Source organism: Canis lupus, chromosome 21 (assembly GCF_011100685.1).
Source record: "Canis lupus familiaris isolate Mischka breed German Shepherd chromosome 21, alternate assembly UU_Cfam_GSD_1.0, whole genome shotgun sequence".
NCBI classification, from domain to species: domain Eukaryota; kingdom Metazoa; phylum Chordata; class Mammalia; order Carnivora; family Canidae; genus Canis; species Canis lupus.
In genome coordinates this window covers 10,164,193-10,181,239 of record NC_049242.1, presented here as the reverse complement: position 1 = coordinate 10,181,239, position 17,047 = coordinate 10,164,193, and the positions used below count along the sequence as shown (strand labels likewise).

The window sequence follows — 17,047 nt, the reverse complement described above, 5'->3', positions numbered from 1 at the left end:
TAAAAAATAGGAGTAGCTGTGTTTCAACATGACTTTATTTACAAAACTAGGAGACAAGCCCACTGACTGTTGTTTGCTGACTCCTTATTTAGAGTCTTACTTACCAAGTCAGATCTTGCCTGGACAATGACATTAGCCTCATTCCTGTCTATGAAAAAAGCCTTTATGTCTCCATTCATTTGTTCAAGACATTCTATAGAACATGTAACACGTAACAGACACTATTCCATACAATGTAGATACAGTAGTGAAAAAGATGAATTTCCTTTCTCTAAGAGTTTGTCTAAGAAACAATGGATAAATAAAGAAGCAAGGAGACAAAATAATGAAAACTTATTTTAGGTGTTATAAAGGAACTAAATACCATGACACAAAAGAAAGTAATTGGGGATAGGAGCTCAACTTTAAATAGGTGGCCAAGGAATGCTTTCTGAAGAGGATGACATTTAAGCTAAAATCTGAATGACAGGAAAACAACAACAAACAACAACAACAACCATATTGTAAGTGTGGGGAAAGAGCATTCTAGGAAAGGGAGATAAAAAGTATAAAGGTGTTGAGGTGGGAAGATGCTTGATATGTTTGAGAAGAGAAAGGAAGCCTATGTGTCTAGAATGGAGGAAAAAAGAGGTACCAAATGAGGTTGGAGATGAAGACAGTACCCAGATCAAGAAAATCCTTGAAGGTTATGATCATGTGTGTGGAATGTTTTCTAACTTCAGTGGGAAGCTGTTAAAAATATATTATCAGGGAGGTAACATAACCTTATGTATATTTTATATGAATTATTCTGGCTGCTATATAATGAATGAAAAGGGAGAAGCACGACTGGAAGTAAGGAAATTAGAAGTCTCAGGGCACCTAGGTGGCTCAGTTGGTTAAGCCTCTGACTCTTGGTTTCAGCTCAGGCTATGATCATAGGGTCATGAGACCCAGCCCTGCATTGGGCTTGAAGTTCAGCAGCTAGTCTGATTGAGTATCTTTCTCCCTCTGCCCCTCTCCTCCACACACACTTTCTCTCTCTCTCTCTCTCAAATAAATAAACAAACAAATAAATACATCTTTTTTAAAAAGGTTTCTGCAATGGCTTAGATGAGAAAGTCTGAGAGTGGTTGTAGTGTAGACAGAGATAAGAGGTTGAATTTGACATGTATTTTGAAATATATCAATAGGATGATGTATTGCTCATGTATTGAATATGGCAGTTAGAGGAAGAAAGGAGTCAAGAATAATTACTACTTTTTGAATTGAACATCTGGGGGTAGTGGTAACATGTTCTGAGACTGGAAAGAGAGAAGAGAAATAGGAGGGGAGTGAATCACGATTTCTGTTTTGGATAAGCTGGGTTTGGAATGTCAATAAGAATTTAGGGGAAAATACAAAATAAGAAATAGGATATGTTTGTAGTTCAAGGGAGAGTTCTGAACTAAAATTTTTATTTTTGGTGGCATTAGCACATGGATGGTATTTAAAACACTGGATCAGGCCTCTGCTTCTGGCCACATGGAGTAAAGGCCTAGATCTACCCATTCACCTTAAACAAACAAAAAATAAGCAAAATATTTTTAAAAATGGTTTTCAGACATTGAAAAAGCTAGCATCTGAGAGAAGGAAAACAAATTAAGTGAATCCTACTATTTATGCAACTTGTTGCCTTAAGAGAAATTCTAGGACTCAGTACAGGGAGAGGAACCCAAACAGAACCTCACAGCTTCCCTAAGTTGAGAAAACAGGGTTGAGAATGCAAAGGAGATTTAGAGGGCAACATGTTAGCAAGGATAGGACAAAGCTATAGGAGTTGAAAAGGATTCCCCTCAAGTCTTCAACTGAGTACTGATTGGCACTTGATGTGAGGAAATCTACTTGAACCTGGAGAAAGAGTAACAAATTCTTTGATACTCTCTCCTTCTCCCAGGAGGTAGAGCTTATTATAGTGGATAAAGCTGGCAGATAGAGTCTTCACCAAGCGATTAAAGTTAACATTGTCGTAATAAGACATATTGATATCATTACCTCCTTATATAAATATTTACTTATTTATTTTAGAGGCGGGGAGAGAGAATGAGTGCATGAGTGGGGGGAGGGGCAAAGGGAGAGAATCTCCAGCAGATTCCCCGCTGAGCGCAGAGCCCAACTTGGGGTCCAATCTCATGACCATGAGATCATAACCTGAGCCAAAACCAAGAGCTGGACGCTCACCCGACCGAGCTACCCAGGCACTCCTGTACCCCCTGATATAATGTGATGAAAAGCACACCTCTCCTTTGTGGCATTATTTCCAAAAATCCATAATGCCATTGTAATTATGAGAAAACATCAGACGAACACACATGAATGCCCTATGAGGGGCACTCTACAAAGTTTATGACCAGTATTTTTCAGAAGTGTCAAGGCCATGAAAAATTGAAAGACCAGGGAACTGTCACAGATTGGAGGGCCCTAGAGGTATATCAGCTAAGTCCAATGCAGTATCCTGGAATAAAAATAAGGACGGACATTAGTGGAAAAGCTGGGGAAATCCAAAGTACATTTGTAGTTGAGTTATTAATAGAATTGTAGTGATGTTAAATTCTTTTAATAATTATACCTTGGTTACATGAGATATTAATATGAAGGAGAAGCTGAATGAAGGCTAGAAGATAACTCTATCGTCTTTTCAACTCTTCTGTAAGTCAAAAGTTATCTCACCATAATTATTTTTTAAAGAGCAAATTTAAGACTCTGGAAACAACAAAACAGAGCACTGACACATCACTGGTTGGAGCCTTTCTAATTACCCCCACGCAAGAAAATCTCAATAATATTCACTCAGTCGTTTCATATAAATGTATTGGGGAAATATAACAGGCAAACATTGTGCTCTGACTAGGTTTATAGAAGCAAATGAAAGATATGTGTTTTTTTGGTTGCCAAAGAGAATTATGAGTGTTATAACTATGGGTAGATGGAGACTGAGAAAGTTTGGATTTGCAACAATTTAATTGAGTTGGGGGCTCAGCCATAAGTGTCACTGAATCATCTTCAAAGTCTAATTGTCTTCAAAGTTGATGTGTAGGGGGAAAACCAAAGTTTCAGAGAAAAATTACAAAACTGTACAACTGATTACTTCTAATTTCTAATGTTTGTACAAGAATCCTTTTTTTTAACTGCTTTTTAATGATCATATGCATTGTGGCTTTTTCATTGCTTGAGTGAGTTTTGGTTTGATCAGAATCAGGAGCATAGGTACTAGAGAAAGCTTGCCTAAGCTTCCCAGGTGAACATTCTTGATGTATCGATCAGTATTAATATTGTGAAATCAATATCTGTGTTTATTCTGTAGCACTTCCAAAATTCCTATCTGTGTCTCCAATTAAGGAACACACTCAATACAACTAGTTTTCTATGTTGTCTCCATTCCTTTGTGAATGGCAATATTTAAAGGGATTATTAAATATATTAAAATGAGTAGGCTTGATTTTGAATGAGTGAAGAAAAGGTATTTACAAGATTTGTATGCTTCTGGAGTCCTACTGGGATTTTTTGCTGGCAGCATAGCCTGTTAATATTTAATACTTTCCAGAAATTATCCTCAGAGGCTCAATCCATTAGCTCAAGTGCATGCTACAAAAACAGATTTGTATACTATCAACAGCACATGAACAGAGAAGGGAAAGAAAATGAAATGGTTTTTCTATCAAGTACCATGATTTAGAAATCTCTGTGTTTCGTGGTTTCAGCTCAGTGCTTGGCAATACTGGAAGTTCTACATTCAATTTTGTTGAAATCAGTGAATGAATGAATGAATGAATGAATGAATGAATGAATATATCAACCAGGTTTTCATTTAAAGTGCTTAAAGCATCACAACCTTTTCTTTGTCTCTGGCGATGTCCTTGGAAATAAATAAATAAATAGATAAATAAATAAATAAGTAAATAAATAAATAAATAAATATTTCAATACCGGGTGCTGTTCAACTATTTCAGAAATGTTACCTTTGTACCAGTAGATGGCAGTCCCTCTTCACGTCTCATCTTAATTTAATGAGAAAAGGAAGCAAGGGATTGAAAAAGAAAAGGATGGAAATAGAAGCAGATAAAGATAGATATTTAAATTCAGCACATTGTGTTTAATTTTTATGAATGGATTTTTAAAAGTGAACTGTTAAGAAGCAGGGAAAATTAAAATATGTCTTAAGTTAATTGGAAATAAGACATCAAACAATTGACTTTGTGCTAGCTCATCAAATTTCATACCAATGTGTTACATTTTGATTAAATGACAACTGTATTTCTTTCTAAAAATAAGCTCATCAATAGCCATGTGGGATATGTGGTTTTCCATGTAAATGTCAGCCAATTTCTTGTCATGCTGAGTACTCAAGTGAGGCAGGCTTTAATTTTTAAGGTTTTTGGGCTGCACTTTGTTATCAGGTTGATACTTTGGAGAGTGCTTAGGGAAAGCCTCAAACTATTTTTATCTCCAAAATGTTTAAAATTTGTTTAGCAGCTTAGGATGCTATAGACATTCGGACAAATGCATGCCCTAGCACTGAAGCATAATATGGAAAACTGCCCCAACAGGAGCTCATTATACATTTCCACAGAGATTCCCAATATGTGAAACACATTGATGCATTCAAATTGCATCTCTGCTACAGTAGTTGCTAGGGAGCAAACTGAGATCACCAATTTCATTTCCTTTAAGAAAGTATCTTTATTTGAAACCTAAATCGTGGGTTCTAGAATAATTTCCTCAACCTCTTCCCCTCATTACATTCATCATTCTTCCATCTTCTTCAGCCCTCTTACCCTGACCCTACTGCGATGGGAAAAAAAATGACTAACACCTGGGGAACTATTCAGAAATTCAAATAGCGGGTCCCATTATCCACTTGATTTTTTTGTATCTTCCTATTTAGTATATTCTACAATTTGTCAACAGATAAAACCACAATAACCTTAAATGAGCTCTAATTCATAACCACTGTTAACTGGAGAATATAGGTCATGGTAAAAATACATTTTTCATGAAAATGGCTATATTCTCACCTATTTTGCATAAAATTCGTGTCTCTGAAAATAAACTACTATATGGATAGTTTGATTTTATATTATAAAATTGTACTCATATCTAAGTTTGTATTTAGCTGATTTATTTAGCGGATATATAAAACCAATTATATAGCTATAGTAGAACTAGGAAATGGTAGGAATGATATTAACAAATTGAAAAAGACACAGAAAAACACTTCCTGTTCACAACGAATGTATGTGCTTTCCCTTGACCTATCTGGAAATATCAGAATGCCAGCAGGTCAACCATTGCAGATATATACGCTATTATAATTTTTGATGTTTGTCTGTGTTTCCCCATTAGACTTTGAAATGGTTGAGGGGAAGAAACATTTACATTAATTTATTCATATAATCATGCTTTCGCCAATCACTAATTGTATACTTACTTTGTGACAGTTTGGGGATAAGATGACAAATAAGATGTAACTGCTGTCTTTAAGAAGCTTACAGTATGTTAAGGTAAAACAAACACATAAAAACTAGAGTTAATATTTGTAGATGCCATGACTGAAGTATGTATTGACTACAGTGAAATCACTAGAGCCTTTCTGTCTGTTGGGATGTAAGGTGGAGTGATAGAAAACTTCATTAGAGAGTAACTCCTGAACTGTTTTTGAAAGATGTGTAGTTCATCAGATTGACAAATTGTGATGTAAAATATTCTGCACAGTTGGACCAGTGTGGAAAAGGGCATAGGGTTGTTTATTTGAAAATTGGAAATTTGTGTGAGACAGCACAAAACACAGGGCTGTAATTGTAGGTAGGGATATGGTCAGGAAAGCTTTTAATGTCACATAAAGGAATTTGGACTTTATTATATGGATGCTTAGAGTCAGAAATGAGTCTTATGCAGGGAAATGACAAATCCTATTTACCCTTTTTTTTTTTTTTGTGGTGCAAAAAGAAAGAAATTTGTTTCAGTGAGACCAACACCAGGCAGACAGCAGACTAGTGCCTCAAGACTGTTTCTGAAGCAGTGAAAATACTTCCAGGTTTTTTATAAGGAAAGTGTGGGACAAAGGTAGTGGGTACATGCTGGTAAGCAGGTTCACCCTGACAAAGCCTTAGTGGGTAGACTCACAGGTGGGAATTTGGCAACAAAGAGATAATTTGGGAGACTTTGCAATAGTTTAGGCAAGAAATGGAAGATGAAATAAATCTAGATGGATAGGTAACAAGATCAGTTTTAGATTTAGATTGGGGTGTGTGTTGGGTTTCCAAGAAGAGACAAATAGGCATCAAGGGAAAGCTCTGGATTAGAATTGTAGCTTTGGGATCTATCAGTATATAACTGATAGCCATATATATGGATGAGATCATTTAGTGAGGGAAGAAAGGATAGAATATTGGGAAACAACATTTAAGGTGTAATAGATAAAAAGAACTCTAAGATGAAAAATATAAGAAGGCAGGAATGGAAGGTAAAGAGAATGGATTTATGGAAGTGAAGGCGGAAATAAGTAGTCAACATGACAATATATGAAGATTTTTTCTTTTAATAAACTTCTCTATATTACCAGAATCTAGCATAGAACCTGGCACTGAGTGGGTGTTAACATATATCTTTGGAACTGAACTTACCAAGTACACTTTGTCATCACTACAATATTATTGGTCAGAGAAAATCCTCAATCCACACAGGTAAGTTGTTGTAAATGGTAACTTGAGTAGTGACACTCCTAGAAGAAGCTGAAAGTAGACTGGTGGTTACCAGGGGCTGGGGGGTGGAGGCAGAAGTTAATGGGTATAAAATTTGGGTATAAAAAGTCCTGAAGATTGATTACAGAACAATGTGTATGTACCTAATACTACTGCACTGTGCACTTAAAATGGTTAAAGTGGTAAATTTTATGTCATGTGTATTTTACCACAACTATATACATATACACAACTAGAATAAAAGACTTATGGAGTCCTTATATCCACTCTGGAACACAATAAAAGCCATGGATTTAGCTTAGGGGTGAAACTTTAATTCAGAGCACCTGACCACGTTGTCCACATGTGCCTAGAGTATTGATGGTAAAGTAGATCAAGGAATTTGTCCACCTGACTTTAAGTTTAGAGTTTTTTCCACAATGCTTCTTTTTATCCCACTTTGTCCTCAGGAAAGTCTATTTCTATTACAAACACTCCTGCAAATAAAGGAGATTAGTACCTTATTATGTCTGTGTTGATCTTTGCTTTGTTCTGTGGATGGAAAATATACCATGTTTGATCCTTCATTTTGAAAAGAAAGCTAGAAAAATGCAGACCCCAAAGAGATATTTGACTTAAAAGGTGCATTAATTTGTTCTCATATCAATAATTAAATAAATCAGAGTTTCGTTTAAACTCAAATGTCTTGTTTTTTTGTCCTCTTGTGATTTGGGCACACATATATTTGTTTGATTTCTTTTAGGTTAAACTGTGGACATAAACTTCTACTATAAAAGGAATGAACAAAAAACGAATTTTATATGAGGCCTGACTTAATTATTGTACAAGAGGTTTTATGGCATTTCAGAAATGAGTGGCACCACTTTCTACAATACTGCGCCTTGTAAAACTAAATGGCAGAAAATTAAAAACAGATTGAGAACATGTTTAAATCTAAAAAAACCCTTATACTTCAACACATTTAACCAAATATAGATTAACTCTGGGAAAACATATAACCACTGCAATTTGCTTAAGTTGTGTTCACATGCCATGATATGACCAGAACAAAGTCTGCAATTATGCAATAGTAAATCTAACAGCATTCCTTAAAAATCAATTGTACGTGTAGTGGTATAATAGTATGTACTTTGTTCATTTCATAGTTATAGCAACAATTATATTTGGATTTGTAAAGAAATGCAAGGGTTTTTTTTTTCTTAATAGAAATTAAGCCTATTATTAAGTACCTGTTAAATGTATTAGAAGCTCTTTGAGGCTTAAAGCTAACCTAATAAAGGCTCACCCTCAAATGGTTAATGGAGAGAATAGACATCATTAGCTAGTATTCTGTGGTAACTTTGTGACCAATTCTCTCAGTGCCTCTCTTTCCTTCACTTTATCTTCTGCATTTTTTTCTTTGCTTCTTTTCCCATCCTCCCAATTGCCATATTTTACCTGATTACTTATTGCTGCCCATCTACCCTTTCATTTTATACTCCTGTACTAACTATACAGTCTTTCCCTGATTTACAAATGTTCTCTCTGTTCTCCGTGAGTGAATATATGAGACAATGAAGTGAAGTCTCTGGCTCTCTCTCTGTGTCTCTCATGAAAATAAATAAATATCTTTAAAAAAAAAGAAGCTAAGGGAGAGGCGAGTGACAAATGGTAAATAATTTTGTAACTCGGATGAGAAGACAGGCTTTTTTTTTGAGACTTTTGAATTTAGTTGTGGTTTAAATATTGGGAGTTGAATAGAACACTGGGAATAGATGTTCAAGAAATAAATTTAAAAAGAGGAATTAAAAAACAGGTATTTATTTTAGACTAGAAAATGCAATGAAGAAATAGGAAAGCAATACTTTACCAAATGTGAAGAAAAAAACTCAATCCGTGGTTTTCTAGAAAAATTAATTTCAACAAGAAACAAATTTGAGAAATGTATTTTTAATATATTTGATTCTAAGATTACTGTACATAGCATATGTTTCCTCAAAATCAAACATATGTTTATTTTTAGAATGTAAGTTTCCTGACAGTGTGATAAATCTCCATTTACCCTGTGGTGATTTAGGCTAAAGTATTTTGGTTAATGGAAAGTTTGTGTTAACTGAGGCTTGCCAAATAGCTCATATTTTTCACTGGATCCTAATGTTTTGAAACTTGTAACAAATAATTAAAATTTATTAAATGTCTCCAATAATTACTGATCCCTTAGCAATTCTTCAAAACATTGAAAACATAGAATTAGGATTCTTCAGGCATCTGTTTGACGTTCCATCATTCTTTTAAAGTATACCAAATTTAATTAGAGAATCATTAATACATTTTTAAAGGGAGCTGCTTTATTAGTACTTATATAGTGGCTTTATAAACATTCCTTATTTATAATTATCTACTACATTTGTAAAACACCATGCACATTCAGTTCAGAATACAGGGACTTAGCCTGTTCCTCTTTGAATCCTCAGCATGCTTCTTTGCATAGAGTAAACTAAATATTTTCAAAAACATTGAATTTGTGACTTTAGGTGTTTTTTTTTTTTTTTCCAATACAGGGAAAGAGTCTAAGTTCCTAAAAGGCTATCTACTAATGATATTTTCTCAGTGTGATGCTGTGTCCAAACAGGATCTTTGCTCTCACAAAGAAAGATATTGGAAACAAAACAAAAAAAAGCCCTTATCCTACATTCCCTAAACTGCTGAAATAGCCACATTTGAAATTTCTGATTCTCAGCCTCAGAAATACAATAATGTGGCTGAGGACAATTTAGATAAAGTACAGGCAGCTTTTATTACTGACGATCAGAAATTATAGGTTTTAATTTGACCGACCTTAGTTATAAAGATATGTTATAATTGGATAACAGACCTAGCGAAGAAAATAATTTTGACTTTATTTTCCTCTCATGACATGTGAAATTGCCCTTCTAAGCAACATAAAGGAAAGACAACAAGAAAACATGTATATTTCCATGATTATAATAGTTCTACAATTAAGAGTTGTGTTGGAATGCATCTCGATAGGAGTGGGTATCTATACAGATTCCATTTCTTATCATGATTATATGAGCTTTTCTCTTTATGTTTGCTTAGAAGGAGAGAACAGCCCAAGATATTCAACTATTTAACTATGAACTTTTTGGTTTGTTAATCTCCCAGAAACATAATATTTATATATGAAGTTTGTGATAACCAGTAAACTTATACAATATGTTTGATATATGTTATTGTATTTGCTTAATTACCCAATATTCTTTTTTATAGAAAATTGAATTTAGTTGCTTAAGCAGTAAACGAATTTATTAGCCTTAGGAAAATTAACTTACTGTTCTTTTATAAATGAACTCCACCATCATGTAATCAATTCAACACCATGTGTGGGTTCTCTGGTTTAAGAACATTTTGACTAGCTCTCCTTTGAAGCTGCCAAAAATTAGTGTTGCTTTTGACAAATTTAATTCAAATATAATGTAAAGCCTAGAGCCTTGTGTGACAACAGCTTAAAATATAAGATTTTCAGTTAGAATGGATAAAATCTGGGAGTAGTAATCACCTAAGAGTAAAAAAATAATGAATACAATGTATAATATTAACATTGGCTTATTACTTGAATAACTCAAACTCAATGAACTTGAGACAAATGAGAGTACATAAGTACATTCTAAGAGATGTTAAAGGCTTAAACATGAATTAGGTTAAAAAGATTTTAGTTTAAGGAAGGGTGAAGTCAAGATCAAGGTAGGGAAATATTAATAAACTTTTGAATTTGTATTAAGGGAAATGACTGCTTCTTTACCAAAACATCTTTAGAGGCTAACCATCAAAGAGGTATAATCGGACTAGGTAAAATGAATTATTCTGGCTAGTATTAGAAATCTTTATATGTAAGTGATTTATTTTTTTTTAATTTTTTTTATTGGTGTTCAATTTACCAACATACAGAATAACCCCCAGTGCCCGTCACCCAATCACTCCCACCCCCCCGCCCTCCTCCCCTTCTACCACCCCTAGTTCGTTTCCCAGAGTTAGCAGTCTTTACGTTATGTCTCCCTTTCTGTTTTTTCCCACACATTTCTTCTCCCTTCCCTTATATTCCCTTTCACTATTATTTATATTCCCCAAATGAATGAGAACGTATAGTGTTTGTCCTTCTCCGACTGACTTACTTTACTCAACATAATACCCTCCAGTTCCATCCACATTAAAGAAAATGGTGGGTATTTGTTGTTTCTAATGGCTGAGTAATATTCCATTGTATACATAGACCACATCTTCTTTATCCACTCATCTTTCGATGGACACCGAGGCTCCTTCCACAGTTTGGCTATCGTGGCCATTGCTGCTAGAAACATCGGGGTGCAGGTGTCCCGGCATTTCATTGCATCTGTATCTTTGGGGTAAATCCCCAGCAGTGCAATTGCTGGGTCGTAGGGCAGGTCTATTTTTAACTCTTTGAGGAACCTCCACACAGTTTTCCAGAGTGGCTGCACCAGTTCACATTCCCACCAACAGTGCAAGAGGGTTCCCTTTTCTCCGCATCCTCTCCAACATTTGTTGTTTCCTGCCTTGTTAATTTGCCCCATTCTCACTGGTGTGAGGTGGTATCTCATTGTGGTTTTGATTTGTATTTCCCTGATGGCAAGTGATGCAGAGCATTTTCTCATATGCATGTTGGCCATGTCTATGTCTTCCTCTGTGAGATTTCTCTTCATGTCTTTTGCCCATTTCATGATTGGATTGTTTGTTTCTTTGGTGTTGAGTTTAAGAAGTTCTTTATAGATCTTGGAAACTAGCCCTTTATCTGATACGTCATTTGCAAATATCTTCTCCCATTCTGTAGGTTGTCTTTTAGTTTTGTTGACTGTATCCTTTGCTGTGCAAAAGCTTCTTATCTTGATGAAGTCCCAATGGTTCATTTTTGCTTTTGTTTCTTTTGCCTTCGTGGATGTATCTTGCAAGAAGTTACTGTGGCCAAGTTCAAAAAGGGTGTTGCCTGTGTTCTTCTCTAGGATTTTGATGGAGTCTTGTCTCACATTTAGATCTTTCATCCATTTTGAGTTTATCTTTGTGTATGGTGAAAGAGAGTGGTCTAGTTTCATTCTTCTGCATGTGGATGTCCAATTTTCCCAGCACCATTTATTGAAGAGACTGTCTTTCTTCCAATGGATAGTCTTTCCTCCTTTATCGAATATTAGTTGACCATAAAGTTCAGGGTCCACATCTGGGTTCTCTATTCTGTTCCATTGATCTATGTGTCTGTTTTTGTGCCAGTACCACACTGTCTTGATGACCACAGCTTTGTAGTACAACCTGAAATCTGGCATTGTGATGCCCCCAGATATGGTTTTCTTTTTTAAAATTCCCCTGGCTATTCGGGGTCTTTTCTGATTCCACACAAATCTTAAAATAATTTGTTCTAACTCTCTGAAGAAAGTCCATGGTATATTGATAGGGATTGCATTAAACACGTAAATTGCCCTGGGTAACATTGACATTTTCACAATATTAATTCTGCCAATCCATGAGCATGGAATATTTTTCCATCTCTTTGTGTCTTCCTCAATTTCTTTCAGAAGTGTTCTATAGTTTTAAGGGTATAGATCCTTTACATCTTTGGTTAGGTTTATTCCTAGGTATCTTATGCTTTTGGGTGCAATTGTAAATGGGATTGACTCATTAATTTCTCTTTCTTCAGTCTCATGGTTAGTGTATAGAAATGCCACTGATTTCTGGGCATTGATTTTGTATCCTGCCACGCTACCGAATTGCTGTGTGAGTTCTGGCAATCTTGGGGTGGAGACTTTTGGGTTTTCTATGTAGAGTATCATGTCATCGGCGAAGAGGGTGAGTTTGACTTCTTCTTTGCCAATTTGAATGCCTTTAATGTCTTTTTGTTGTCTGATTGCTGAGGCTAGGACTTCCAGTACTATGTTGAACAGCAGTGGTGAGAGTGGACATCCCTGTCTTGTTCCTGATCTTAGGGGAAAGGCTCCCAGTGCTTCCCCATTGAGAATGATATTTGCTGTGGGCTTTTCGGAGATGGCTTTTAAGATGTTGAGGAATGTTCCCTCTATCCCTACACCCTGAAGAGTTTTGATCAGAAATGGATGCTGTATTTTGTCAAATGCTTTCTCTGCATCTAATGAGAGGATCATATAGTTCTTGATTTTTCTCTTGCTGATATGATGAATCACATTGTTTTACGGGTGTTGAACCAGCCTTGTGTCCCGGGGATAAATCTTACTTGGTCATGGTGAATAATTTTCTTAATGTATTGTTGGATCCTATTGGCCAGTATCTTGCTGAGAATTTTTGCATCCATGTTCATCAGGGATATTGGTCTGTAATTCTCCTTTTTGGTGGGGTCTTTGTCTGGTTTTGGAATTAAGGTGATGCTGGCCTCATAGAACGAATTTGGAAGTACTCCATCTCTTTCTATCTTTCCAAACAGCTTTAGGAGAATAGGTATGGTTTCTTCTTTAAACGTTTGATAAAATTCCCCTGGGAAGCCATCTGGCCCTGGACTCTTGTGTCTTGGGAGGTTTTTGATGACTGCTTCAATTTCCTCCCTGGTTATTGGCCTGTTCAGGTTTTCTATTTCTTCCTGTTCCAGTTTTGGTAGTTTGTGGCTTTCCAGGAATGCGTCCATTTCTTCTAGATTGCCTAATTTATTGGCGTATAGCTGTTCATAATATGTTTTTAAAATCGTTTGTATTTCCTTGGTGTTGGTAGTGATCTCTCCTTTCTCATTCATGATTTTATTAATTTGAGTCTTCTCTCTCTTCTTTTTAATAAGGCTGGCTAATGGTTTATCTATCTTGTTAATTCTTTCAAAGAACCAACTCCTGGTTCTGTTGATCTGTTCCACAGTTCTTCTGGTCTCGATTTCGTTGAGTTCTGCTCGAATCTTTATTAACTCCCTTCTTCTGCTGGGTGTAGGATCTATTTGCTGTTTTTTCTCTAGCTCCTTTATGTGTAAGGTTAGCTTTTGTATTTGAGTTCTTTCCAGTTTTTGAATGGATGCTTGTATTGCAATGTATTTCCCCCTTAGGACTGCTTTTGCTGCATCCCAAAGATTTTGAACGGTTGTATCTTCATTCTCATTAGTTTCCAAGAATCTTTCTAATTCTTCCTTAATTTCCTGGTTGACCCTTTCATCTTTTAGCAGGATGGTCCTTAACCTCCACGTGTTTGAGGTCCTTTCAAACTTCTTGTTGTGATTTAGTTCTAATTTCAAGGCATTATGGTCTGAGAATATGCAGGGGAAGATCCCGATCTTTTGGTATCGGTTCAGACCCGATTTGTGACCCAATATGTGGTCTATTCTGGAGAAAGTTCCATGTGCACTTGAGAAGAATGTGTATTCAGTTGAGTTTGGATGTAAAGTTCTGTAGATATCTGTGAAATCCATCTGGCCCAGTGTATCATTTAAAGCTCTCGTTTCTTTGGAGATGTTGTGCTTAGAAGACCTATCGAGTATAGAAAGAGCTAGATTGAAGTCACCATGTATAAGTGTATTGTTATCTCAGTATTTCTTCACTTTGGTTATTAATTGATTGATATATTTGGCAGCTCCCACATTCGGGGCATATATATTGAGGATTGTTAAGTCCTCTTGTTGAATAGATCCTTTAAGTATGATATAGTGTCCCTCTTCATCTCTCACTACAGTCTTCAGGGTAAATTTTAGTTTATCTGATATAAGGATGGCTACCCCTGCTTTCTTTTGAGGACCATTCGAATGGTAAATGGTTCTCCAACCTTTTATTTTCAGGCTGTAGGTGTACTTCTGTCTAAAATGAGTCTCTTTTTAGACAGCAAATAGGGATCCCTGGGTGGCGCAGTGGTTTGGCGCCTGCTTTTGGCCCAGGGCGTGATCCTGGAGACCCGGGATCGAATCCCACATCGGGCTCCCGGTGCATGGAGCCTGCTTCTCCCTCTGCCTGTGTCTCTGCCTCTCTCTCTCTCTCTGTGACTATCATAAAAAAAAAAAAATTAGACAGCAAATAGATGGGTCCTGCTTTTTTTATGCAGTCTGAAACCCTGCGCCTTTTGATGGGGTCATTAAGCCCGTTCACATTCAGAGTTACTATTGAGAGATAGGAGTTTAGTGTCCTCATGATATCTATTCAGTCCTTGTTTTTGTGGATTGTTCCACTAAACTTCTTCTTAAAGGGGAATTTTAAGAGTCCCCCTTAAAATTTCTTGCAGAACTGGTTTGGAGGTCACATATTCTTTCAGTTGCTGCCTGTCTTGGAAGCTCTTTATCTCTCCTTCCATTTTGAATGAGAGCCTTGCTGGATAAAGTATTCTTGGTTGCATGTTCTTCTCATTTAGGACCTGAATATATCCTGCCAGCCCTTTCTGGCCTGCCAGGTCTCTGTGGAGAGGTCTGCTGTTACCCTAATACTCCTCCCCATAAAAGTCAGGGATTTCTTGTCTCTTGCTGCTTTAAGGATCTTCTCTTTATCTTTGGAATTTGCAAGCTTCACTATTAAATGTCGAGGTGTTGAACGATTTTTATTGATTTTAGGGGGGATCTCTATTTCCTGGATCTGAATGCCTGTTTCCCTTCACAGATTAGGAAAGTTTTCAGCTAGAATTTGTTCAAATACATATTCTGGCCCTCTGTCCTTTCGGCGCCCTTGGGAACACCAATTGAACGTAAGTTTTTCTTCCTCAGGCTGTCGTTTATTTCCCTTAATCTATCTTCATGGTCTTTTAATTGTTTGTCTCTTTTTTCCTCAGTTTCTCTCTTTGCTATCAACTTGTCTTCTATGTCACTCACTCGTTCTTCCACCTCGTTAACCCTCGTCGTTAGGACTTCTAGTTTGGATTGCATCTCATTCAGTTGATTTTTAATTTCTGCCTGATTGGATCTAAATTCTGCAGTCATGAAGTCTCTTGAGTCCTTTATGCTTTTTTCTAGAGCCACCAGTAGCTCTATGATAGTGCTTCTGAATTGGCTTTCTGACATTGAATTGTAATCCAGATTTTGTAACTCTGTGGGAGAGAGGACTGTTTCTGATTTTTTCTTTTGAAGTGAGATTTTCCTTCTAGTCATTTTGGTCAGTGCAGAGTGGCCAAAATCAAGTTGTATTGGGAAAAGGAGAAAAAGAGAGGAGAGAAAGAAGGAAAGAAAAGAGAAAGAGGAAAAAAAAAGGAAGAAAAAAACAAAAAAAAAACAAAAAAAAAAAAAGAAAAAGAAAGAAAGGGAAAAAAAGGGGTTGGGGGAAGGAAACAAATCAAAAAGCAAAACAAAACAAAACAAAACAAAACAAAAAAAGAACCACGGGGGAGTATCTTCTGATTCTGTGCACTTTAAGTCCCTTGACTTCCCCTGGAACTTGTCCTTCTAGCTGGTCTTCTGGGCGAGGGGCCTGTTGTGCTGTTTTAGGTGTTAGCACTTGGGGGAGCTGCTCTGCCCCTGCCTGGTGCAGGGCTCAGTGGGGGTTGTTTACCCCGTGAGGCCCCTGGAGGAACAGCCCCAGTGGCGGGCCCAGCTCTGGAAACCTGGATTCAGCCCCCGCAGTAGCTCCGGAGCTCTCCATCTGCAGGGCCCGGAGGCTCCAGGCGGGGCCGCTGATCTGCTCAGCTCGGGGCAGGAGCGTCCTCGCTGTCCTGGGCCCTCCCGGCCTCTGCCTGTCCCGGGGGGAGGCCAGATCCTGGGCTGTTTCCTGGCGCCCTGTGCTCCGGGGCCTGCGCTGTTGGATTCGGGCTCCCGCTGCGCAGCCCCCTCCGCGGAGTCGCCCCCGAGCCCCCCGAGCTGCTCCAGGTCCCGCCGTGCGCTGCAGCCCTTCTGGGAGCTCGGGGCGCTCTCCCGGGGCGCAGGTGTCTGTTAGTGTCCCCGGGAGCCCGAGGGCATCCCCGCCCTCCTGGGTCCTGCTCCACCTCCCTGCGAGCCCCTTTCCCCCGGGAAGGTCGGTGCAGCTCCTGCTCCTCCGGGACGGGGCTCTCCTGTCCTGGGGACACTCGCCCCGGCCTCAGCCCGGCTCCTCGCGGGCCCCTCCCCCTCAGAGGCCTTTTGTTTCTTTACTTCTTTTTCCCCGTCTTCCTACCTTGATAGAAGCGCGAACTCTTCTCACTGTAGCATTCCAGCCGGTCTCTCTAATTCTCAGGCCGAATTCATAGATTTTCAGGATGATTTGAAGGTTTTCTAGGTAATTTGGTGGAGACAGGTGATTTGGGGACCCTACTCCTCTGCCATCTTGCCCCTCCTCTCATGTAAGTGATTTATTAAATATTTGTATTTAGATAATGATATCTAAATGATATCTAATTTTCTGGTCACTTTTGGTTTTAAAAAGAAAATCTAGTCCAGTAGAGTACAATTTAAATCAGTT

General features: G+C 37.6%; 1 long non-coding RNA gene across 14 annotated transcripts in view; it reads left to right on the top strand.

Annotated features, from left to right (window-relative positions):
• LOC111091492 overlaps nt 1-17,047 on the top strand; it is a 71,772-nt gene that overhangs the window by 33,935 nt on the left and 20,790 nt on the right. For 6 of the 14 annotated variants that reach the window (XR_005375518.1, XR_005375516.1, XR_005375514.1 and 3 more), the window contains 2 exons: nt 5,457-6,701; nt 7,462-8,903. This is a non-coding gene — a long non-coding RNA (uncharacterized LOC111091492). Of the gene's footprint in view, nt 1-5,456; nt 6,702-7,461; nt 8,904-17,047 lie in introns of those variants that run through there. The other 8 variants (XR_005375513.1, XR_005375512.1, XR_005375508.1 and 5 more) reach the window with 3 other exon arrangements.